The sequence below is a fragment of the Pinus tabuliformis genome, chromosome 7, assembly GCF_031772625.1.
Source record: "Pinus tabuliformis cultivar Carrire ecotype Pingquan chromosome 7, CPIR1, whole genome shotgun sequence".
NCBI lineage: Eukaryota > Viridiplantae > Streptophyta > Pinopsida > Pinales > Pinaceae > Pinus > Pinus tabuliformis.
Window position 1 is genome coordinate 934673239 of NC_142293.1, and position 27872 is coordinate 934701110.

A 27872-nucleotide genomic window follows, 5' to 3' on the forward strand; every position below is an offset into this window, starting at 1 on the left:
ATGGAAGTCAAATTATCCATGCAAGACTCTACCTTCAACCTATGCACATTAGTGAGACTCAAGGTGATGTGGAAGTGTGCCTTGTCAACTTGAGGACGACCTAAAGTAAATGTTCAAGTGTTGGAGTTAAGAGAAGGCTAAGGGAGTATGCTTAAGTTCACCTAAAGTAGAAGTGGAGAGAAGAAGAATGCAGTCAGTCTAGTTGAGATATTCTTATGTCAAATTGTTGTGCAGTGGGAGAGAAAAAGGCATGCACCTAATTAATTGGGCCACACACTCAGTTTTCTCGCCATGCATGCACGCGTTGTAGTTAACTCCAAGAAAAGTGCCAAATCATCCCTAAATTGGTGCATGGTTCCGAGTAGTCTTTTGTTGCATGCACTCCAAATAACTCCCAGTCATTCTCAATCTTATCCCTACGCATTTTTGAATTTTCTACAAGATGAACAATAGAAACCAATCTTCTGATATAATATTTACTACCTAATGATCTTCAAACAATTTATCTCATGCCACTAATATCATTGAGCAATTATACATAGACAATATCAACAATAAATTCATCAGAAATAGTAAAGATCATAAAGAGACAACGATGCGTAATAGAGACAATATTTTTACCTTGTGAAACCAGAACTTGGGAGAAAACCAAACAAATTTTCTTAGGATAAATTATTCTTCAGCAAGGTTTACAAATCAATAGTTTTTCTAGAAATCTGTGCCAATACCCAAGTCAAAATACCAAACAAATTTGATCAAAGTCTTGCAAGTCAAGTCTAGTAAAATTATCCAAAATAGTAAGAGGTCAACGTTGGTCAAATTGCCCAAAATCTGTAGTCAAACTAGCATGATCAAACTCAGAAATGCGGTCAGGTCTATGGTTAAATTCAACCCTGCGGCTCCTACGGCCAAATTCAGCCTCTTGCAACACAAACAATTGCATTCAAACTTGACCTTCTATAGCTCAGTCAACTGCAGTCGAACTTGGCCCAAAACAAACTTCTTGTAGCTCGGTCAAACATGGTCAAACTGCCCTTTGCAACTCGATCAAACTCCAGTCAACTCAACCTCTTTCTGTCACACCTGTAGTTTCTCTAGGAGAGAGAAGATGCAATGAATGAATTGAACAAAATGAAGTGTCACATCATGTATATATATTGATCAAATGGGTGTGAATTTGCTCAAGTAACACACCCTTTCATGGTGGGGTCAACTTGTCCTTTTGAGCCTACATGATGCTCCAAAAAAAAAAGTATTTAATTTATTTTAGGGTAACTTGGAGATTTCCTTTAGCAAGACAAGAATACCTTTCGATGCTACACAAAAAATCAACCTAATCCACGTGCAGGCATCCAAACCAATGTGGATTTGTGTCCTTCTCCTCTTTGTTAAGCTAAGGAAAGGACAACCAATTTGTTGTTAGTTTGCTTGGTTTGAGTTGGGGATATTACATAACCCTATATATATATATATATATAACCTATGAAACTAGATTCATTGAAAAGGGCTGACGTGTTGTGAATCTGTCGATCCGACATGATTCATGCCAAATCGTGTCCGGAAATTGTGACACGTCGTGTCCGATTGGGACATGATTGAATCTGGATCATGTCCAAATCGAACATGATGTGTCACGATTTTTAGACACGAATCTGGAAAAGTCACCCGTGCGGCATAAAAAAGGTGATTTGTTGTTGTTTTAATTCACTTTCACTTCTCTCTTTTGTTGTGGGTTTGTTGTGAGGGGTTTGGAGCAAGGAGAAAAGGGTGTGGGAGCATTTTCAAGGAGATTCAAGAATCAGGTAAGTGCATTTCCTCTCTATTTTTTATTTTATTTTTATTACAACAGTTTGCATATGCATTTCTTTTACAAATTTGCGCATTTTTGGTTTTTTTTTACATTATTCATGGCTTAATAAACAAGGTGAAGGGAGGAGGCAATGTGAATTGGATATGCAACTTTTTTCCACAATACTTTCACGAGTACATATTTCCATGTGAAAGGCCATTTGTTGGCTTTACCAAGTGGTGGAGTTAGAGCTTGTACAAAAATGGGTTTACAAAAGAGGAAAGAAAGGGAAATAGAGTCCAATATTGGTATGGAAAATGTGGCTGCTAAAAAAAAAAAAAAAAGGCCAACAATGATGACCTCCTTCCATTTTTTAGGAAAGGCAACAACAAATTCCCATTTGAGGGTTCTAGTGGGGGACAAGAAGCAAAAACAAAAGGAAATTTCACTTGGTCCAACCGACATGATTTTTCAAAAGGAGAAAGGAAGAGCTTGATCTCACCATTGCCTTTTTTCTATCAAAACATCATATCCTTTAATGTTGCATGCTCACCTCTATTTATTGATGACCTCCTTCCATTTTTTAGGAAAGGCAACAACAAATTCCCATTTGAGGGTTCTAGTGGGGGACAAGAAGCAAAAACAAAAAGAAATTTCACTTGGTCCAACGGACATGATTTTTCAAAAGGAGAAGGGAAGAGCTTGATCTCACCATTGCCTTTTTTTCTATCAAAACATCATATCCTTTAATGTTGCATGCTCACCTCTATTTATTGAGATGTGCCTAGCTCTAAGTAAAGGGGCTCCATCAAGGTATGTGCCTCCTGGTTCAGAGAAGCTTAGAACTACATTGTTGACAAAGGCAAAAAAAGAGGTGCAAAAAATGCTTGAGCCTATTAAAGCATCATGGCCAACATCTCTGGTTAGCATTGTTTCTGATGGATGGACAGATCTAGCACGACACCCAATCATCAACTTCATGGTGTCTTCCTTGAATGGTCTAGTTTTCTTGAAAGCAGTGGATACACTTGGAGAATACAAGGATGCACAATATATGGGTGAGTTGTTTATTAAAGTTATTGAAGATGTAGATGTTGATTCTCATGTGCAAATAATTATAGATAATGCACCTGTTTGCAAGGCTGCTAGCATGAAGCAAAATATCCACAAGTGTTTTGGACACCTTGCATTGTCCATTCATTGAACTTAGCACTAAAATCCATTGCTTCTAATGTGCTTTGGATTGGTAACAATATTGATGATGCATAACATATCCGTAACTTTGTACAAAATCATACAAATGCCCTCACTATCTATAATGAGTACAATAATCTATCATTATTGAAGATTGTGGATACATGGTTTGCCTCTTCATTCATCACGTTGAAGAGGTTGAGGGAGGTCAAGACCGCTCTTGGGGCCATGGTTATTTAAGAATTTTGGTCTTTTTGGAGAAAGACAGATCAAGTAGCCTCTAAAAGAGTGAAGGACACAGTGCTAGATGATGCTTGGTGGGAGAGGGTAGATCTACTTATTTAGATCATGGACCCTATCATTTCTTTGCTTCGATTTGTAGATACAGACCAACCCATCCTAGGAGAGGTTTATGAGGGATGGGATTCCATGATTGAGTCTGTGAGGAGCATTATTTTATAGAGTGAGTGCCCCGAGTATGAGACATCACCAGAGGCATTCTTCTCCACTATACACGATATTATTATCAGCAGATGGGGTAAGAATTGCACAACTTTACATTGTTTGGCTCACTCATTGAACCCAAAATACTACAACCATGAGTGGCTGAATGGTGGACCTTCCCACAGATTCCCTCCTCACATGGATGGGGAAATATCACAGGGGAGGAAAGATGCATTCAGGCAGGTTTTTCAGGATAGAGCATTGCTTGATGAGGTGGAGGATGCCTTTGCGGAGTTTTCCAGTGGCACTGGTCAATTTGCAGGATATGATCTTATTAGAGACAAGGGGCTAAGAAGTCCTATTCTTGGTGGGAAAAATCATGGGGCAACAAGCCCTCCTCTAGAATAGTTAGCCAAGAGGCTCCTCTCTCAGATGACTTCATCCTCTTGTTGCGAGAGGAATTGGAGCACATATGGGAATTTGTATAGTGTTAAGAAGAGCAAGTTTGAGCAATCTAGGGTAGAGACAATGGTGTATGTGCACACTAACCTTTGTCTTATTTACAAGCAGAGAGAAGAGGGGTTGAAGGAAAGACAAAGATGTGGGATGTCTTTCTTGATGATATGGCTCTGGACAACAGTGTTGAGGTTGCACTGGCCAACATGGATCTCAATGATCTAGTGCTAGAGCCTGTCAAATTTGGTGATGGTGATACTATAGAGGGGTCATCCTCCACACCAGCAAATGCAGAGATGACTTTGGATACATGGGAGGAGGATGCAGCAGAGGAGAGCAGTGGTGACCATGATGATGAGGATAGCGATGCTAATTTTGATGATGACTATGAGGATTGATGACTCATGAGTCATGAGCTACCTATTGCCTTGAGGATTGTATACTTGTAGTTGTTTTGTATTTTCTATTTCTATTTTCCATTGGCATTGCACTACCTATGTAACACATTTTTATTTTGATGACTTAATGAGAAAACTACAGCTGTGAGTAATTTTATCTTAATATCTTGTCTTTCTCCTATTGTATAATTGATGAATTGAATATGTATTATGAATTCAGAATTTATGATTTATCATTTATGTGACATGTCACAAATTACAATTGTATTTGAATTTTGTATGTACTATCACTATGCATAACATTATTGACTTACTTTGTGAATAGTAAAACTTACATCTAGATGAAGATCTATGTTTGAAATCAATGAATTTGTATCATGAATGAGAATTTGTGTAAGAAATATCTAATTTTTAATATATATATATATATATATATATATAACGTATCCGAATGTGTCCTGTTTTGGGGGTCATCGTGTCCGTATCTGACACTCGAATCCCCGTATTTGTCGAATCCCAAATCCACTTGTTAGGTGACTTAGTAATATTTTTTTATATTATTTCTGACTTTTGTGATCCATAATGATTGTTTGAGTCTGACTTTCAGATTAACCACATAGAATTATTGGTTGACATTTCGAACCAGAAATGTTGGTGAAATAGTCTATATTAATTGGTGAATTCTAGATTGAATCAATATGCTCTCCACACCTAGTTAGTACGGTAAATTAGGAAATTGAATTTAGAACTTTCGACCAGGAAATAATTCTATATTAACTGGTGAATTCTAGAGTGAATCAATATGCTCTCCACACCTATTTAGTACAATAAGTTAGGGAATTGAATTTAGAACTTCCAATTTTCACACTCACAACCTCTATGATAAATTAGGGGATTGAACCTCGAATCTCCAACTTTCACAATGTAATCGTGGCGCCAATCAAACTACACCCCTAGATGGAAGTATATGTTGCATTTAAAATGTTTATAAATGTAAGTTTTTTTTAATTGGTATAACAAATAATAATAAGATTTATTTTAAATTGATGAAATTGTAAATCATTTATATTTTTTATTTAAAATTTAATAAGATTCATTTTAAATGTATAAATTGTAAATATTAAATAATTATATTGTATAATTTGGTTATATAAGGATATTTTAGAATGATGATTTTTTTTATTATTATTAAAATTAAAATTTTATTAATTTAAAATTATAATTTTGGTTAAGATTAATTATAAATTGTTAATTAAGTTTAAGGGTGAGAAAAATATTGTTATCTACCTCACTTAAACTTAATGTTGGAGTATGTAAGTCTCCATAAAATTTATGAGACAAATTAAATGTGACCTTAAAATTATATTATTATTATTATTATTTTATTAAGTTTCAAATCTCATAGGTTCAAGGAGAGGGCTCCCCAATCCTCGTGGAGTCTCCACTCTTACTGAGTCATAAAATCATGGTATACTATAGTGGTAGTCATTATGTTGGATGTGATCTTGATATTATAGTGATAGTCATTATATTTGATCTTGGACCTCTCCCATATTACTCTAGATAATTATGGATTCAATATGGTAAAATAAATATATAAATTATTGTATTAATTAAAAAATATTAAAATTATTGTTTTAGTTTAAAAAAAAATTACCATTAAAATTTTTAAGTTTTTTATTGCCATGTAAAATACAATAAATTAGTTTTATAAATGTAGATTGTTTATTATATCATTAATTAAAATTGAAATTAAAATAAAAAATTAAGCTTTTTTATGATAAAAGGATAATATTTTCTTATAATAAACATATATACAATTTAACTAGGTATCTATTAAGCATGGAGAGGGATCAAATTTCTCAATGTTTTTTTTTCAACCAAAAACTTTCAAAATGTTTGCACCTTGAGAAATTTGAACCCTCTCGACCCTTGATATAAATCCATAGTTAAAATGAATCTATGCTAGTTCTTGATAATCCTATTTATATTTGTATGAGTTTCACATCTTTATATATAGAAATATTCATTTTTTAATTTTAATAAAACTCTGATAATATATATAATTCTTAGCCTTTCGTGAGAGACTTGGAGTCCTGGAAAGACCCTCCCATGAGGGTCCCGCTTAAGTTTGACATTGAGCTTTTGGAGATCCTAGGGGCTTGGGGTACTCCTTGGAGTTATGAGTGACCATAGGGTGAGTGGTTCACCTTCCCCTAGTGGTGCGCTATATACAGAGTGAGTGGTTCACCTTCCCCTGTGATACCCCGTGATGGTTGACATGTGTGTAGGGTGAATGGTTCACCTTCCCCTACGATTAATGATATATGCATAGGATGAGTGGTTCACCTTCTCCTATGGCATATGAACATGATGAGTGGTTCACCTTCTCCTGTAGATGCCCCAGCATATGTCCGACCCATGTAGTCCAAGACTCATGGGAAGTACCTCTCATCTGGACAATGAGTTGGGAAAAGTGGATAGGGACCATAACGCTACCAATGGATGCATCGTGTATTGCCATACTGCCTATGTCTAGGATGCATAGTGTTTAACAACTTAATCTGGGATCAATTTTGATTGAGGTTCTACATTTAGACTGACTTTTGTCAATGGAGAGTGGTAAGGTCTTGTGACTCACTCTCGATCAATTCTTCTTCATTATTCATATCAATGCTCAACAGAGCAGAGATGAGATGAGATACATGGATGGTTCATGATGAAAAGATGACATGATGATTGACAAATGGATTGGTAGGTGGAATTCTCCTTAGTTGAGAGGGAGTGCTAAAATTGGCAACTAGGGCCAAATTCCACCTTGGGATAGCTTATTTGATGGAGATGATGATTGCATTAAATTACTCTTTTTAAGAGGACCAAAACTGATATAAAGATCATCTCATTTGGAAAAGCATAAGTGTGATTTTGAATTTATGCCCACACATGTGCAGATTGTTCGGGTTGGCCACATCAACATGTAAGCTCAAAAAGCCCAATGGACGTGTCTCTTCACCCTCAATGAATTGTATAAAAAGTGACCTCACTCCTCATTTGGAAATCTTCATTAATCACACATTCTCTCTCCTTCTCTCATTGGTTCGTACATCATTGGGCATTCTCTCTCTCCCATGTGTGGCACAAGGAGGACGAAATTTCAGGTCTGAATTGTAGGGTCGAAATTCTCAGGAAATTCTGCAGTTTGACCAGCATTGAATGAGACCTTCTAGGCATCATTTGACTTCGATTTTTGGGGGTTATTTCTATCTCAATAGGCCGCAGATTTTGGCCCAGAGGCTAAGGTTTTCTAAGCACTTTGACCACAAAGCAAATTATAGGTTCACTGCAGTTTGAACACAAAAAATTACAACAATTTTCTCTCCCCTTTGATCGAGTTTGATTTGACCGTTTTGGGCTGATTTTGACCATATAGGAAGTTCAAGTTTGACTATGATTGACCGAGCTCAAGATGGCAAGTTTGATAGTTGCGTTTACCATGTTTGACTTTTTTTATTATGGTTGATTTGACTGCAGATTTTGTTAGGGTTGTTTTGAATTTGATTTTGTCAAGCCAGTTTGAATTTTGTACTCTCTCTCTGCTGAACATTTTGATACAATAAGAAGAAGATTAATGGTTTTCCCCACATTGGGGTTTTTCCCTGGAACCCGCCAAATCTGGTGTCCTCTTGTCTTGGATTGCCTTCTACATTTATTTTATGTTGTTACGTCCATGTGATTAATAGTTAATGTGATTTCTATTGGAAGACTAAATTGGAAATTGTCATTGGGTTTCTAAAGGAACACTGAAGTAATTGTGCTAATAATAGAACATGCCATTGTTAACTAAATTTACCACCTTATGCACAACAACATAGAATATAAAACTCACAATGTATATCTTACTTAGCTACCAAAACAACCTTCTCCTTTTATCAATTATGGAAGTCCAATTATCCATGCAAGACTCTACCTTCAACCTATGCACATTAGTGAGACTCAAGCTGATGTGAAAGTGTGCCTTGTTGACTTGAGGATGAACTAAAGTAAATGTTCAAGTGCAAGAATTAAGAGAAGGCTAAGGGAGTAGGCTTAAGTTCATTTGAAGTAGAAGTGGAGAGAAGAAGAATGCACTCAGTCTAGTTGAGATATTCTTATGTCAAATTGTTGTGAAGTGGGAGAGAAAAAGGCATGCACCTAATTAATTGAACCACACGCTCAGTTATCTCCCCATGCATGCATGTGTTGTAGTTAACTCTAAGAAAAGTCCCAACTCATTCCTAAATTAGTGCATGGTTCCCAGTGGTCTTTTGTTCACTCTTGCATGCGCTCCAAATAGCTCCCAGTCATTCTCAATCTTATCCCTACACTTTTTTTAATTTTCTACAAGATGCATAGTAGAAACCAATCTTCTGATATGATAATTACTACCTAATGATCTTCAAACAATTTAGATAATGACATTGATATGATTGAGCAATTATACATAAAAATATCAACAATAAATGCAGCAGAAACAATAAAGATCATAAAGAGACAACCATGCACAATAGAGACAATATTTTTACCTTGGGAAACCCAAACTTGGGAGAAAACCCAACAACTTTTCTTAGGAGAAATTATTCTTCAGCAAGGTTTACAAATCAATAATTTGTCTAGAAATCTGTGCCAATACCCAAGTCAAAATACCAAACAAATTTGGTCAAACTCTAGCAAGTCAAGGCTAGTCAAATTATCGAAAATAGTTAGAGGTCAATGTTGGTCAAATTGCCCAAAATCTACAATCAAACTAGCCTGATCAAACACGGACATGCAGTCAGCTTTGTGGTTAAATTCGGCCCTGCAGCTCCTACGACCAAATTCAACCTACTGTAACTCAAACAATTGTAGTCAAACTTGACCTCCTATAGCTCAGTCAACTGTAGTCAAACTTGGCCCAAAACGGACTTCTTGCAGCTCAGTCAAACGTGGTCAAACTGCCCTCTGCAAATCGATCAAACTCCATTTAACTCAACCTCTTTTTGTCACACGTGTAGTTGCTCTAGGAGAGAGAAGAGGTGATGAATGAATTGAAAAAAATGAAGTGTTACATCATGTATATATATTGAGCAAACATGTGTGAATTTGCTTAAGAAACAAACCCTTTCATGGTGGGGTCGACTTGTCCTTTTGAGCCTATATGATGCTAAAAAAAAAAAACATTTAATTTCTTTTAGGATGACTTAGAGATTTCCTTTAGCAAGACAAGAATACCTTTCGATGCTACACAAAAAATCAACATAATCCACGTGCATGCGTCCAAATCAATGTGGCTTTGCGTCCTTCTCCTCTTGGTTAAGCCAAGGAAAGGATAACCAATTTGTTGTTAGTTTTCCTGGTTTGAGTTGGGGACATTACATAACCCTACATCATTATATATATATATATATATATATATATATATATATATATATATATATGACCCCTTGACCTCCCAATGGCGAGGTGATTTTAGCGATGGGACATCGACCAATTGAGCTAACCCTTGGGGTTAGGCTCTGCTAATAAGCTGACGTGAAGTGATCTCTTCGGGTGGATCTGCCCAGATATTTCCCATAATATATATATGTGTGTGTGTGTGTGTGTGTGTGTGTGTGAAGGAATACAAGCTTATATATATATATATATATATATATATATATATATATATATAAGCTTGTATTCCTTCTCACACACCATTCACCATAGCAAAACTCACCACTTGGCAACTGCGTCATGATTTGATGGTATGATGATACACACACATATGCTTTATGCAAGAGGCCTTGGGGTCTCACTCAATGTCTCTACCAGGTCAGGCACCATAATTAGTGTCAACTAATGTACAATGGGTCCACTTCACAAAATGCCACAAAGTGCCCAGGAGTTTCACTGCAAAGGTAGGTTTCCCTGAATAATAAATGTGTGTACTTTGTATTCATCATTTTCCGAGTACTGCAAGATAAGTGGTATTAGAGAAGTTCATTCTGCTGGTCTGTAACCAAATTTTCTTTATTTCCATCCATAGCAGTAAACTACTCTTGCCTTCGATGACCAAAATTTTCTAGCCTGTAGCCACACTTCCTGTAGTTGAAACTAGTCCATTTTAACCAAGAGCAAATACAAATCAAAATAAAATACAATGAATTTAGAAAACACAATTCTAAACTTTCTATTTTTTGGACTTTAAGCCTGCTATATGATTGTTGGTGAAATTGCAATTTTTGAAATGCATATATGGATTTAGTGACTAAAAAACCTTTATTATACTAGGAGGAGATTGTGCAATTTTAGCAACTGCAATTTCATCAATTCTTCTAAATTTTAGGCAAAACTTATCAGAAAGATGTTAGGAAAAAAGGTTTAAAAAGTAACATGTTTAGACTATAATGTTTGGATAAGGGCCTGGAATAATATCCATCATTAGCATTGTACATTGTTTTAAACCGAAACAAATAGAGGTAGAAAAATAAAACATTGTGTAACCTCTCAAAATCGATGTTATAATTGGTTGTGCTGTGTGAAAAAGCGCCGAGAGCAATCACTATTAACTGTTATGAACAGGAAAACGCGAATAGGGAAATAAAAATCCAAAGATAAAATGGAGTATAGAGGGATTGCTACCCTACCTTAGCGGAGAGAGTCGTCGAGAAATATCCGAGTCACTAGAACATCAGAACAACAAAATCCAGCTGCAATGATCAAATTGTGTCCTCTTAAGTTTTGTTCACATCACCAAACACCCGTAAGTTGCGATTATTTGCCGAACCATAACCATCACACGTCCAACTGACCGAGGCTTTAACTACAAAAGATTCTCACGCGCCACGAGTTAGGTCAAATAAGTGAAATGCCAATGTCGCATTTCAGGATGTTCCAGACGTTAGTTGGCCAAAAAAAACCTTACTTTTTGGTTCTTTGGAAAACAATTCTTGGATAGTTGGTTTGCATTTTGCTTTTATGGAATGTATTTTTCCTTTTATTAATAAAATGTGTTTTTTTAATATATTAATAAATAATTAATATTACAGTTGTATATTTTAATATTTGTTTTTTTTAAACATTATATATATATATATTAATTTATCTATATATATAACTTTTTTAATTTCATATTTTTGTGATTCATAATGATTTTCTGAGAATGACTCTCAGATTAATCACATAAAATTATTTTCTGGTTGACGAATTAGAAAGTTAGTCGAAACCAAAAAATAATTCTATATTAATTAGTGAATTCTAATGTGAATCAATATGCTCTCCACACGTAAATTAGGAATTAGGGAATTGAATTTAGAACTTCCAATTTTCACACTCACAACCTCTATGATAAATTAGAGGATTGAACCTCAACTTTCACAATGTGATGATGACGCCACTCAAACTACAACCCCTAGATGGAAGTATATGTTGCATTTAAAATGTTTATAAATGCAGGTTTTTTCTAATTGGTATAAAAAATAACAAGATTTATTTTAAATTGATGAAATTGTAAACCATTTATATTTTTTATTTAAAATTTAATAAGATTCATTTTAAATGTAGAAATTGTAAATATTAAATAATTATATAATAAGATTCATTTTAGATGTAGAAATTGTAAATATTAAATTAAGTATATTGTATAATTTGGTTATATAAAGATATTTTAGAATGATGATTTTTTATTATTAAAATAATAATTTTATTAATTTAAAATTATAATTTTGGTTAAGATTAATTATAAATTGTTAATTAAGTTTAAGGGTGAGAAAAATATTGTTATTTGCTTCACTTAAATTTAATGTTGGAGTACGTAAGTTTCCATAAAATTCATGAGACAAATTAAATGTGACCTTAAAATTATATTACTATTATTATTATTATTCTATTAATAGTTTCAAATCTCATAAGTTCAAGGAGAGGGCTCCTCCATCTTAGTGGAGTCTCCACTCATATAAGTCATAAATTCATGGTATATTATAGTGAAAATCATTATGTTGGATGTACTCTTGATATTATAGTAATAGCCATTATATTTGATCTTGGACCTCTCCCATATTACTCTAAATAATTACAATTCACTATGGTAAAATAAATATATAAATTATTGTATTAATTAAATAATATTAAAATTGTTTTAGTTTAAAAACAAAATTATCATTAAAATTTCTAAGTTTTTTATTGCCATGTAAAATACAATAAATTAGTTTAATAAATGTAGATTATTTATTATATCATTAATTGAAATTGAAATTAAAATAAAAAATAAGACCTTTTTATGATAAAAGGAGAATATTTTCTTATAATCAACATATATACAATTTAACTAGGTATCCATTAAGCATGGAGAGGGATCAAATCTCTCAATGTATTTTTTTTTCAACCAAAAACTTTGAAAAAGTTTGCATCTTAAGACATTTGGATCCTCTCGACCCTTTGATATAATCCATAGTTAAAATGAATATATGCTAGTTCTTAATAATAATATTTATATTTGTATGAGTTTCACATCTTTATATATAGAAATATTCATTTTTTAATTTTAATAAAACTCTTATAATATACATAATTACATGTGTGTGTGAGGGCATTTTTCTATAACATGTTTATGATTATCTATATATATATATATATATATATATATATATAGTATCAAGTTCTTATGGCTTTATGCAGGCCTAATAGGCAATACGGGAGCAATCAGCTCAACAATATCATTGTATTTTAGTAAGACATAGGGGGTCTTGTGCTTTAAGGGAGTTGGTTTCCTAAGTATTGAATTAATGTAGTTATTAAGAGTTTTGAGTGAGTTTAATGAGAATATGAATTAATTGAATATTGTGAAACATATTTGTAAATATTCTCGAATGTAGGAGAATATGAGAGATTTAGGGTAGTTGAGAGATTGAGGGATTTGAGAATTAATTGTAAATCTGGGATTAGGAGTTAGTTCATGATTTTGTGGATTGGAGAGGATCCTTAGTGATAAGGAAGAGATTCTAGGATTTTGTTGAGGAGTTTATGGATCTAAACTAGGAATTGGTTTTAGAATCATTTTGTATAAATGTAAGCCTAGAAGGCAAAATCAGGGGAGATAGGTTGGATAGGTTAGCTGGTTAGAGTGTGACTGTGTGCCTATGGCCAAATTGCAAAGAGAGGCCATTGATATTAGAAGATTAGTCCAAAGATAGAGAAACTGTGTAAATGGTTGTATATATATACAAAGATTAATTCCAAAACTGTGTAAGTGTGCATTTCGAATATTGGATGATGAATTATGAGTGAGTTAGAGTATTTTGTATAATATATGTATGCAGGTGGAGTTTGGCGAATACACAGAGAAGAGAACGAAACAACGGATCGTAATGGATCGTTGGAATCCATTTGAAGAATCAAAGTAATGTTGCAGAGCGATTGTGATTAAAGAACTCACAGAACTAAGCCCAGGAGGGAGTCATGTAGCGGAACAGTGGAAGGAGGAAGAACCATGAAGTAACCCGAGCCACAGAGGAACATTGAAGAAATGTCATAAAACCCAAGTAAAGAGACGGATGAGAAGTAAAAGCATTGTTTCAGGGGCACTGTTGGATATACCAGATCAACGGATGGGACCAAATCACATGGAAGGATCGTGTTAAAATCTTGCATCACAACATTTAAATGGTAAGGAAATAATCTTAGCCCACAGGGTTTTGTGACATGCGACATCATTGTGGACCGTTAGATCGTATGCCCTGATCAGCGGTGGAGAAGCTTTAATAAATCTCGCATCGCAATGTTTTATTAGTGAGTGATTTAACCTTGGCCACAGGCAAGTGCAATATGTGATTGCGATGTCCGATGTGATCGGAGGTTTGATCACATCGCACATATTCCATGGTAATGTACCGGGCCCTAAGTAGCGATATGCGACATTGCGATGTGCGATGTTGAACGGGCCGAGAGGACAGGCGATATGCGAAGTGCGATAGAAGAGCGGACCCGATAAGGTATGGATGTAGTTAATTTGATTTGAAGTCCGGTTGTAGTTAATCGTATATCAGATGCGGTTGTAGAAATTCTCGCTGTAGATTAAACTGATTATGCAATGTACTAAAGCAACATACTTAATCTACTTCTACAATTAAACTTGTGGAAGCTTAATCGATTTGAGCAAGATCAAACATAACACATATAACAGAGAAGAAGATTCAATCACACATGAAAGACAGAAGAATACTCTGGGGAAAGCCTCAGCTAAAAACCCTGCTATCTGTATTATCATACAAGTGGAAATATCTCAGGATTACACAAAGCTTTAGCTCACAAGATATCTAGCTCTTAGTACAATCCCTCACTGCTGCTCATAGATCGAATAGACAACACATATGCCTTCCTTCAATCCTCCAAGCTTCCTATTTCCTTGCGTAGTTTCTCCTGGGTCCTCCAGCTACCACCTGTGTGATTCTCACCTCACACACTACTCTGACCTCTGTAATAACTGTGCAATCCTCAAGGAATGAATTCCCTCTGCATGCAAGATATTTTCTTATAGGGAAATCCTAGCAACTGATAGTACACTGTCCCTTCCTTTAATCTCAACTGGGTCTCTGTTTGAACTGACATACATGAGTTATTTATGAGAGAATATTCAGTTATCTAGAGAACGCTAGTTGCATGCATGCATGCATTAAGTGACTGAACTCACAATTAGTTCCACAAACTGTTTGGAACTAATTTAACTGGACATAACTCAGTTAACTGAGCTAACTAATTACAACTCAAATACAACTCATCCTTATCTCCTTAATTAAGGGATAACTTCCTCAATCAAAGGGATAACTGTTGCATGTCTTCACAAAGACTTCATGTTTGATTTTCTCCAACTAATTAACTTAGGACGAATTAATTATTTTTCAAACAGCTAGTGAGACTAAATTCGAATTTTAATTCTCAATTTTGATTCAAGGACAAATCAAAATTGGAATATATCCTGAAATGCTATCTATAGCAATGCTATTTTTAGCATTTCTTGTTGTTATTTTCAACAGAGTTGGACTATATCCTAAAATGCTATTTATAACAATGCTATTTTTAGCATTTCTATTTTTATCACTTCTTGTTGCTATTTTCAACACTCCCTCTCAACAAGAAAGGAATTCAACTTGATCCCGATCCTGAACCTTTGGAATGTTCTGCATGCAACACTTCTCACTAGTGTTGTTGCTCAAGCAACTCAGAAACAAAAAAATATCCAACATGAATTAGAATGATGCTTCTGTCATCAAAGCCTCTGACTTCTATTGCTTCTGTCGACTGAAAACTCTTCACCTCTGTGCTCTTCAGTATCCGACTGCTCTAGCCTCTGTCACTTTGATCTTTGATTGCATCAATCACACTGATTCCTACTGTTGCATCTGTGCTGCTGCTGGTCCTATCTCCCAGCATGCATCCGCACTGCACCTCCTCTCATCATGTTGCATCATGCTGCCCACTGCTGCACTGCAACTCAGTTACTGAGAAGTAAGTAACTGATATCCCAACTAACCTACCTATTGGGCTAGAAATACCCTCTGATGCTGAAGCTCCCTCTGCCACTCCATCCACATCTGTCTCTACCCACTCAGCCAGTCCTGCTACTCCTCGTCGGGGCTCTCGTAGCAAGGTCTAATCAAAGAGGTTGGGTACCTCAAGGATCCTGCCCCTATTTCAGCGCTCTTGGGACTATCACTTCACATCGCCCCACCTCCCACCTGGAGGTATGGCTGCATGTGATCCCTTTGCCCACTTGGCTCGAAATTTCCCCCTACTGGAGGTCTCTACATGAGTGGATGCCTCCACTCTGTCTCCTCTCAACTTCTCCAGTTGTGGCTGCTCCATAACCTCCTGACGCTGCTTCACCAATTGTGGTTCGTCCACAATTGTCTGAGACTTATTCTAGCGCTGCATGTTGAGAGGTAATTTACTCTTCCTCTCAACCACCAAGTCTCCAACATTTTCCTTGCTCCTCAAGCCTTTGCATGTATCTTGAACCTCAAGAGCATACAGGTTCTTGACTCGTGAAATGATTTACTTCACCTGTCTTGTAGTGAAGTGTCTAAGGAAAACCTTTCCCTTACTGAAGACAACATCGTATCCTTTGTCCTCCAACTTCGCGATCGATACCAAGTTCTTCTTCAGTCCAGGCACATACTTCACATCTGTTAAGGTAATGAGAGCTCCATGCTCCCTTTGAAAAGCAACCGTGCCCACTCCTGAAACACTATACCTTTCATCATTACCCATCTCTGTGTGCATCTAGAGGTCTTTCTCCTCCAAGGTACTGAACAAACTCTTATCGCCGATCATGTGGAATGAGGCTCCACTGTCAAGAAACCAACCACAACCCATCATCGATGAAACCATGCATGCGATAAGGGTAAAATCCAATTCGAACTGAGAGGCCAATGCCTCACCTTCAAATCCTTCCGAGGATCCCTTCTTGGATTTCTTCAATGGACAATTAGTTGCATAATGGCCCACCTCATGGAAATTAAAGCATCTCACTTTAGATTTGTCAATCTTCTTCCCACCATGGGAAGAACTCGATTTGCAATGAGAATCCTTCTCCTTCCCTTTCCTTGCCTTACTCGCTAAGGCTAGATTTTCTTCATCATCATGTTTAGATGAAGAACCATCTCTGGTGCTCCTCCTGATCTCCTCCTACATCAGATCCGACCACAGTCGTTCCTAATATGGCAGTTTCTCTCTTCCATTCACTGAGTCCTAGTAGCTATCCAGCTCTTAAGAAGACCGAGGAGAGCAAGACTCACCATGTCATAATCGGATATCATGATTCCTACGCTTCCAAGCTCATCTCTTCAGGTGGTGAGCTTGTTCAGATATGTAGAGATCATGTCGCCCTTTTCACACTTGATTTTTCGAAGCTTGTCCTTCAGCGCCAACTTCCTCTGGTCACTGTTATTCTAATATAGATCCTTCAATGTCTTCCACATTAAAAATGGAGTCTCCTTCCCATGGAGACTCAAGACAATGTGGTCTCGAACTCCCTCTAGAAGAATCCTCCTCTCTCTCGCCACACATTTCTTCCATTCACCAATTCTTGGGCATTAGCTGTTACTAGCTTGGGGAATTCTTGATCAATGAAGTCCTTCAAACCGTTGTCCTCTAATACTGCTTCCATGCGATCCTTCCAGGCTATGTAATTCAAGCTACCATCTAGGGCATACTCAAGTCTCAAGCCATTGAATGCCATTGGTGAACTTTGATATGTGATAAGAAATCGATTTTGTACCTACAATCAAGAACTTCAAACTTTGAACTTCTTCCTTCTTTGTATACTATTCTCCGCTTTGATCACCTCTGCTCTGATACCATGTAGAAATTCTCACCGTAGATTAAACTGATTATGCAATATACTAAAGCAAAATACTTAATCTACTTCTACAATCAAACTTGCAAAAGCTTAATCGATTTGAGCAAGATCAAACAGAACACATATAACAGAGAAGAAGATTCAATCACACATGAAACACAGAAGAATACTTTGGGGAAAGCCTCAGCTAAAAACCCCACTATCTGTATTATCATACAAGTGGAAATATCTCAGGATTACACAAAGCTTTAGCTCACAAGCTATCCAACTCTTAGTCTAATCCCTCACTGCTGCTCATAGGCCGAATAGACAACACATATGCCTTCCTTCAGTCCTCCAAGCCTCCTATTTCATTGCGCAGTTTCTCCTGGGTCCTCCAGCTGCCAACTGTGTGATTCTCACCTCACACACTGCTTTGACCTTTGAAATAACTGTGCAATCCTCAAGGAATGAATTCCCTCTGCATGCAAGAGATTTTATTATAGGGAAATCCTAGCAACTGATAGTACACTATCCCTTCCTTTAATCTCAACTAGGTCTTTGTATGAACTGATATGCATGAGTTATTTATGAGAGAATATTCAGTTATCTGGAGAACACTAGTTGCATGCATGCATGCATTAACTGACTGAACTCACAATTAGTTCCACAAACTGTTTGGAACTAATTTAATTGGACATAACTCAGTTAACTGAGCTAACTAATTACAACTCAAATACAACTCATCCTTATCTCCTTAATTAAGGGATAACTGTTGCATGTCTTCACAAAGACTTCATGTTTGATTTTCTCCAACTAATTAACTCAGGATGAATTAATTATTTTTCAAACAGCTAGTGAGACTAAATTCGAATTTTAACTCTCAATTTTGATTCAAGGACAAATCAAAATTGGAATATATCCTGAAATGCTATCTATAACAATGCTATTTTTAGCATTTTTATTTTTATCATTTCTTGTTGCTATTTTCAACAGAGTTGTAGTATATCCTGAAATGCTATTTATAGCATTTCTATTTTTATCATTTCTTGTTGCTATTTTCAACAGTGGTGAAGAGTTATATGTTAGTGAGATTCGTGAATTGTGATAGTGATGGATTGATGGAGTAAATCAATGGTCAGGGAACAAATATATAAAGTCGTAGTATGGTGGAAGTGTTATCGCTTCCCACAAATTGAGAGTTCTAATGCCAAGTTCTTAAGTTCTTGGAATCTTGCGATTGTGATTGCGATTACGGTAAAGGAAGGCCTTGATAAATATGCAAAGGCGAGGAAAACTGGAAAAGGTATGTTTGTATGAACTTCTGTTATAAAGGGTCTATAATAGAAATAGCACCGATAGAAGGTTTGTGGTTTAAGTCCAAGTATAACTAAAGTAAGAGTGGGGATTGGATATATGTGCGGCATAAGGATTAATGGGAGTTCATGAGGGTGCATTAGATAATAACGAAAATGATGTGAATGAATCCCAATGAAAGGATGAATGAAGGGCAGACTGTGTTTAGTTAATAAATTGTTCTACATAGATTATTAAAGGGGCCTTAACCATTAAGGATTGAAGATTTGACTCGACAGAGAGTTAAAATTCATGGGAAAAATAGATATCTGCATTTTACATGCATATTGTGGGTATACGCGGGTTTTCCTGCGTCAACGTGATATCAGAGTAGAATTATAATTGAAACGTTTTGTATTAAGGCAGCACAAAGGAATTCCGTGTGAACATTTTTTTAAAAGAGTTTAGAACAGAGTTATATTCTGAAGGTGTGTATACAGGCGAATGGTGATGTTTATGCAGGCGAGAGGAGATCAAATTTTAATCTGAAAAATAATAAGCATATAGAGGTAAGGTATAGCAGAATATTGGAACTTGCAGATGCAAGAGACAGAGACAATCCATTCGAAGTGTAGGTAAGCAGTGGAACAAGATCACGCAGAGATCTTGAAGGTGAGATGACATGTTTTGTTTTAAGTTGATTTGAAGATTGGAGAATGTGTGGTTTCTATAATGATGCACAGGTAGTAGCATAAGGAGGTGAGAAGGTTGCATCAATCTTAAGCGAGGAGTGCTCGAATTTGTTCCAGAGGAAAGAACCAGAGAAATGCTAACAGGCTGAGCTCAAAGGAGAGGAGCTTAGTGAGGCATAGATAACAAGAAGGAGACTTGTTACTGCAAAGGTATTGTTTCAGATCACGAAGGCAATTCCACAAAGGATGTGGGTAGAATTGCTGAGTAATGAAGGAAGCTGGTAATAATTTCTAATTGAAATAAGAGGTGGTCAGAACCAAATATTTCATGGTAGTTGAAATATAAGAGGACAATTGTGTTCTTGAGAGATGAAAATGAGTTGAAGCCTAGAAGGACCAGAGGAGAGTGCTCAAAGGAGGTTCCAGAGATAGAGAACCAAGTACTTGTCAAAAGAACAAGTACAAAGGAAAGCTTGGTGAGGTAAGTGGCAGTAGGGAGGACTTGCTGTTGCAAAGGCTTTAATGCAGCTCATAGTAAGTAAGTGAGTGAAGAACTCATAGCGATGGAGGAGAAAATGACTACTGATAGTCATAACAGAGGTTTTGAAGAAGACAACAATAGAAGAAAAGTGAAGAAGGAGGATGCCAAGGCAAATGGAAAGATGATGAGTCAAGAGGAAATTGACAAAGAGATTGCTGAGATAAAATAACAACTCGATGTATTGATGATGATGCTAGAGGAAAACCAGAGACAAGGTTCAGTTTCAAATAAGAAGCCAATGAAGTGGCATAAGTTACAGAGAAGGCTACAACAGAGGCAAGTAAGGTGGATGATGGAAAAACTCAGAGAAGCTGAGTTGGGAATGGAAGTGTCTATTTGTGAACCAGAGTAGGGTGAATTTCTGGGTGAAGATGAAGACTTGAAGACTGAAACTTCAAGTGACACCAAAGAGTCACATGATTTTAAATCTGACAATTTGTGTATGTTTGCAGTTGAAACATGTGAAGGACAACAATTTGTTGATATTGACATAAAGAAGGAAGAAGATAGGCAGAATCTAAATTCTGTTCTAAAAGAAGAAGTAGAGAAGGATATCAAGCAATCAAGTAAAGGACTTGATGAGATTGAGGAGAAGACCATCGAAGTATTTCTAAGTTATGTAAAGGACTTGGAACAACAGGAGGAATTGGTGATTGAATCATCAAATGAGGTCATGAGGTCTTGTGGTTTTACAACTGACAAGGTGTGCGTGAATGCAGGTATTATAGAAGATAAACCATTTTATGGAACTGTCTTGAATGAAGCTGAAAGTTGCCAAGGAAAGTATGATGATGACTGTCTTTCGAATGAGGATCAAGTTGAGTTATTACAGCAGAAGGAGTTCATAAATTTCGTGCTCAGTGGAGAAAATATCTTCAATAGAGATGAGGCAGTTATGTCTTATGATAAGAAAGTTGCTATTGGAAAGAACAATGAGGAATTGATTTTCTTAAATGATCAAAGGGATAGTGATGAGCAGACATCTAAAAATATCACAGAAACAAGAAACTGTACTTGTCATAAAGAAGAAGATAGTGAGGATTGTACAGAAATTTTAGGCGAAATTTCAAGTGAGATGGTAAATTTAAGGCATGAATTAAATCTTTTGGAGAAAAGGCTAGAAGACCAAAAGTAAGTGTTCAGATTGTAAAATCAAAACTGGATGAGAATGAAGAAATTCACTACAGTGGACAGGGACAGAAAGACATCATTGAAACAGATGGCGTGGAGGAGAGACTAGTTGACAGTCTCGTGAATTATATTGAGAATTCAAAACAACATACTGATGTGTTGACAGAGGAGGAAGAATTAGAGCAGCAAGCTGAATTGTTGCCAAAGGAAGAAAAGGCGCGAAAGCCTTATGATTTTTATTTTAACAATTGTTTTATGAGTGTAGGTTTTGTTGCAGACAATGAGCATAAATTAGATGTTGCAGAGGGAGATATCTTCAAAGATATTAAGGAAGCTTGGGTGGAAGCAATATCTACAACAATACCTGAAGTAATATCAAGAGTATTGGTATCCTATCCCTCCACATCTCCCAAGAGCAATTTGCCTTCCTGCACAACAAACAAATCCATGAGGCGATTGGCACTACTCAAGAACTTCTCCATTCTATCCAGTTTCGGAAAATAAAAGGCATGATACTAAAGATAGACCTTTCTAAAGCCTCTGATAGGGTCAACTGGCTCTACCTTAGAATTTTATTAGCTCAAATAGGATTCCCTTTTATCTTCATTAAGTGGATTATGAGTTGCATAACTGATGTTCCCTATAGTGTTCTAATAAACGGATTGGCCTCCTCTTTCTTTCATGCTTAAAGGGGTCTCAGACAAGGATTCCCCCTGTCCCCTTTATTGTTCCTTCTCATCATGGAGGGCCTCAGCAGAATTATTCAAGAAGCACACAGACAAGGGAGACTTAGGGGCATCAAAATCACTGATTCAGTAATCTTGACTCATTTTCTCTTTGTGGATGATGTCCTCATCTTTCTCAATGGTAGCCTTGGAGACCTCAGCGCCATCCACCAAGCCATGGGCACATTCCAAAAGGCCATGGGAATGGTACTCAATGAATCCAAATCCACCTTATCTGCTTACAGCTGCACTCAAAATGAATTACAGTTCTCCCTCAGGCAATTTCCCTTTGTCACCTACCCCATTGAAGACGGATTGAGATATCTGGGGTACCGTTTGAAACCCTTTGGCTATAAAATTGCAGATTGGATCTGGCTCATCTCAAAGGTGGAAAAGCATCTGAACATTTGGTATCACAAGTACCTTTCCAAAGCAGGCAGGTTGATATTGATCAAAGCGGTTCTAGAAGCAACTCCTGTATATTGGATGACCTTAGCTTGGATCCCTAGGGGCATTCTGGATAGGCTGCAGAAAATATGTTGTCGGTTTCTGTGGAAGGGGAATCAGATTGGGAGAATTTTTGCTTGGACAAGATGGGAGACCTTGGAGCTGCCTAAATGATGGGAGGGGGTGGGGGATTAAGAGACTGGATACTTTCTCCAAAGCTTTAGCAACAAAATTGGGATGGAATCTTCTCAATAATGTTAGTCTTTAGACGAAGGTGGTCACTTCAAAATACATCACCCCTTCAAATCCTTTGGATTGGATTCGCCATGGTCATTGAACTAATGGGAATATATCCATCATCTGGAAAGCAGTAACTAAGGCCATGGAATTGATAAGAAGTGGGCTGACCTGGAGAATACGATCGGGATCCCTGGTGTGCATAGGGGAAGACCCATGGGTAGGCTGTGGTAATGCACACAAACTCCTAGAGGAACTAAGATTCTTCTTAGCAGATTAGGGGATAACTCATCTCAGTCACATTGCAGACAATGAGCATTCTTCACTGGCTTAGCAGACCTAGAGAATGGGAGCATCCATAAACCTTCCCCTGCATTGGCATCAAGAATGGAGACATTTTATTACAACTCTAAGAGCTCATTTGGGCCTTTGAAAAGCACGGTTTATATGTCCCCAAGATTGGATATCTTGTTCTTATGGATCCCCTCAAGCCGCCAGCATTCGAGACATGGTGGAACCTTATATGGAAACTCAAAGCAACCCCAAGAACAAAGCTACTTCTATGGTCCATCTTGAACAACAAGGTCCCGACAGGGGCAAACCTCATGAAACGATCTTTCGCCAGAACTTTTTGGTGCCACCTATGTAAGTGCAAAAATGAAGACACAGAACAACTCTTTTGGCTTGTCCTACTGCGCAAGAACTATGGAATGGTATCCTTGCAACTCTCTCCATTCGGAATAGATGGCACGGAACCACCTTAAAGGAGGCTTGGAATATTTGGTGGAAGGAATCCTTTGGGAAGGAAATAAATATACCTCTGCTAATTTGCTGGGAGTTATGGATAGCGAGGAACCAAATTATATTCAAGCAAAAGCCACTGCACTAGCCCTCCATTCATAACAGGATAATAGCAGATTACCACATGATTCCCGAAGAGTCCTCACAAAACCAACAAAGGAATATTGAGACAGAGGTCATCCACAAAACCATCCCTTGGGCCTTTTTCAATGGTTCAGCTTAGGATGTGGGCTGTGGTGGTGGAGCAGTTTTGCATATATCAGAATCTCACTCTTACAAAATACAAATGGGTTTAGGCAGGGGAACCAACAATTAAGTCGAGCTTGTCACTGCAAAAAACCTCATCCAATATGCTTTACTCAAACAATGCACAAATATGCAACTATATGGTGACTCAAAATTGGTTATAAACTGGATCAACAAAAAACATATATGCAATGCATACACATTGAAGCATATTCTGGATGAGATTCATAGACTTGTCTCATTTTTTGACTCTTTCATTTGTCATCATATTTACAGGGAGCGGAACATCGTTGCTGACCTCTTATCCAAAGAAGCAGCGCTCAAGAACGACGACACTTGGTTGATTTGCGAGGAACTGGATGGTGTTGTTTATCAACATTATCACAAGCCATTCGTAGACCCTGAAGCTCTCTGAAGCAACACTGGAAAGAGATAGTTTTCTTTTGTTTTGATGATTATCTTTTTGACTTATTGTAAATAGTTATTAGAACTTAACATACCCTCTCCGCAAAGAGGCCAGACAGTTAATTATTTTTTGTTATTTTCACTCACTCCCTGCGTGGAGGAATACATAGTTTTCTATATTTTTGGTTAGGGACAGCCCTATCAAAGCAATGCGTATTCATATACAAAATGTAATTTTCACTTATAATGGGAATTATGACTTTTTCCACAAGAAAAAAATCTCAATAGGCAATTCAAATTTCATGACCTCTAGGGATAAATTTAGTAGCTACAACTAGTCAACTGAAATTCAGTTGAGTTAACAAAAGTCAAACTACTCAACTGACCTCAAGAACTCAAGTATATCTCTATTCTAGAAATAGAGACCAATTAAATGACAAAAACTAGAGTTTAACTCCACTAGATAGCTAAATTTTAGTTATCAACTCGTACACAACTTAGTGAAATCCATCTAACTCAAGTTAACTGACAATAAACTAGTGATAGACCACATCACATATGTTAATTGACAACTAAATCAAGTATCTATGAGAATGAATTCAAATTAGAATCTATGAATAAGGCACAATTCAAAGAAGCCATTCCTTGCTACAATTTCAACATGACCTCTTAGCGAGGAAGGGCTTCTTGAAAGAACCTCATCCACCTGGATCTGTCTTCAGCTCTACCAAGTTCTCTGTTGCTGTAGATTCTCCCTTTGAACTAGAAATAGCCATGTACCCTGTGTATCTAGGTGTCTCCTTCTTGGTACTAGGATACTCAACTCTCTTATGGGCTCCCTTAACCAAATCCTCTACCCACTTGGCTCAAAATTTCCCTAAACTAGAAGTCTCTGACTGAGTGGCTACCTCCATTCTCCCTAGGCTATGGTCCTCATCATCATCATCCTGCTGGTTGGCCCAAATGATAACTATATTAGAATGAAACTGAGATACTAGTTGAGGCTCCATCTTGAGAGCTATATCCTGCTCTCACTCAACCACCGCATCTCTACTCTGGGAACTCTCTGCCTTGCTACTTAAGGCTGCACATCCATCAAATTCCAACTTGTAGAGGCTCTCTATCCTGACCCTAATTTTCTTGACTTGTCCTAAATAAAAATTCTTGAGGTAGGCCTTCCATTTCCCGAAGTTTCTTCATTAATCTTGGAACATACTGTTAGGGTTTTAAGATTTTTGACGTCAAATGTATTTTCCTTATCCATTGATTTTTAGTTTTTTGAGAAGGTTAGCTTATGACTACTACTGCTCTCATAGCCTCAAAGTTACTATCCGGGATCGTTGAAGTTCCTTCATAAAGAGTTTCATTCAGTGGGAGTCATGAGGTCATGAGGTCACACATGTTTATACAGTTAGTCAGAGTTGAAAGGGGTTATGTGTCAGTCTTTGTCGGTCAGAACCATCTAAAATGAGTTTGTTTCAGTCAAGGTTCTATTGGTCATGATGTATGGTCATTAAAATATTCCACCACATATGATCTATACTTTATTCCCTATTTCTATCTAACCCATGCTTCCCTATTTCATACCCTATATCCCCATTTCCCTTTATACATACCCCTTCATTCTAAACCTATTCTCATAATACTACTACCACTTTCCTACATTCACCACCATGGTATACCCTCATGCCTAATGGCTCATACATCACATCATACCCCTAAAATTTAATTATTCCCCATAACCCGTATACTCATGCCAAGTAAGGTGAGCGCTAAAAGTAATCACACAAGTGACAAGTTGGCTATTCTAATGATTGCACTACTGGACAAAATTCAAGGCACACTTCAAATTTTATACCGCCTTATCTTCATTCCACTATACATACAAACAGATTTCACTTATGCACAGGACACATCATCACTACGGGAGACCACAGATCGATTCCCAGTAGACACATTTATGAGAAACATAACTCTTCTTCACTAAAGAAATCCATTGCGCAAATGCTACCCAACCTAGTCACTGCACAGTGCTGCGCTACCATTGCACAACGATTCTCTGGCACCCTGCAAGGCATCCACACAGTCATAAATTATTTTTCATTAAAGTCTGAGGGAGGTTGCAGAAGAACTTGAGGAGGGCATGCCAATTTATCCATTGTATAAAAAGTTAGCAACTACATTGTATAAAACCAAAACTTGTGGAATATTTCCAAGAATGAATGAATCTATGCTAGGAATTAATGAGAATGAAACATGGGCATTGAAGTTTGAAGAGTGGATGAAGATAATTGTTACTGTTGGATCACATTTGACAGATATGTAAGAGAGGGAAAAATTTCATATTGATGTGCAAGAACCCTTCTTTACACAACTCTGAAATGGACAAAAGACAATGGAATGAAGATGTGCTCTTGGGAATTACAAAATAATTTTTCCTGGAGATTTCTTGCTTGTAAACCCATGTTTACTTCTTACTGTGAAGGTTGTGAATTGGTATGGTTCCTTTTATGAAATGATAGAGGAACAGAGTATAGGGAACATTCTTCCTGGTATCAAAACAGTCAAGGAAGGGGTACAAGTATATCAAAGGTTCTACTCTGAAGAAAAAGAAAAATATGGAAGTGTTTTGGCGATTGTTGTTTCTAGAGTACTTGCCCAACCATATATTTTTATGTCTAATATGCTCACTATGCTTGGAGATATATGCTTCAAAATGATATTTTCAACTTGGCATCAATTATTGCATACCACAGGCAAGCGTGGGGAATCTGTTGACATTAGAAAAGTTGTCAACCTATAAACTTGTTCAACCATGCACCAAGAGGATTTGCAAGTTGAAGGAGTAACAACTTTATTGGGACTCAGATCCACAACTGGAATTGTTCCTGATGCACTTCCACCTCCAAGATCTGTTCTTCTATCCTCATTCTTAGCTGTTAACAATCCAAATGAAATATATTGACAGTGGGAGCACGAGATTTAGCAAAGCATGTTCATAGAAGTAGTGATGGATGGTGGGGCCCATTTATGGGCAACGAGATTGAGAAAAATAAAATGGCAATGGAGATCATTTGTCGCATAATTTCCCATGCTCAATGGATGAAACATATATCATGTTCACCCAAATTGTTGTGCTTTTGAAATAAGAGTTAAAGAATGTTATGGTGCTCGATAGTCCAAGGATGGAACAAAGTTCATTGGTTTTCTGGAACCACCAATGGAGGATGGCCATTCAAGAGGATGGAGACATTAACAGTGTGATGAATAGCTTCCATGCCAACCATAGTTAGATGACTTTCTCCATGAAAATTGACTATACTTGAAGCATTAACATGCCAATTCAGGAAGAGAAGAGTTAAAACAATATAAACCTGTGTGAACCAATGTTGATAAACATTTACCAGTGATCATTAAAAGAAGTTGGTATTGCAAGTTTGAAATTAGTTGTTGCTGCAAGCTCTGGGAACCTTTAGATTTTTAAGTTTCAAGCTCTCATGTAGAATTTCTGATTCTGTGTTTCAAAATATCGCAAGAAAAGACATGGTGCAACCACAAATAAAAAATATGCCACATACTGCTGCACAAAGTGATTGTTTTAGTCACCATTTTCAAAAGATATTTTAGACCAACTGGAGATGAATTTTGGAAAACAAAAAGAGGTTTTTGTGTAGGACAGGTCAAAGAACAAATACCTCCTCCAGTTTCTGGATAGGTACCATGGATTGGTATATTTAGCTACA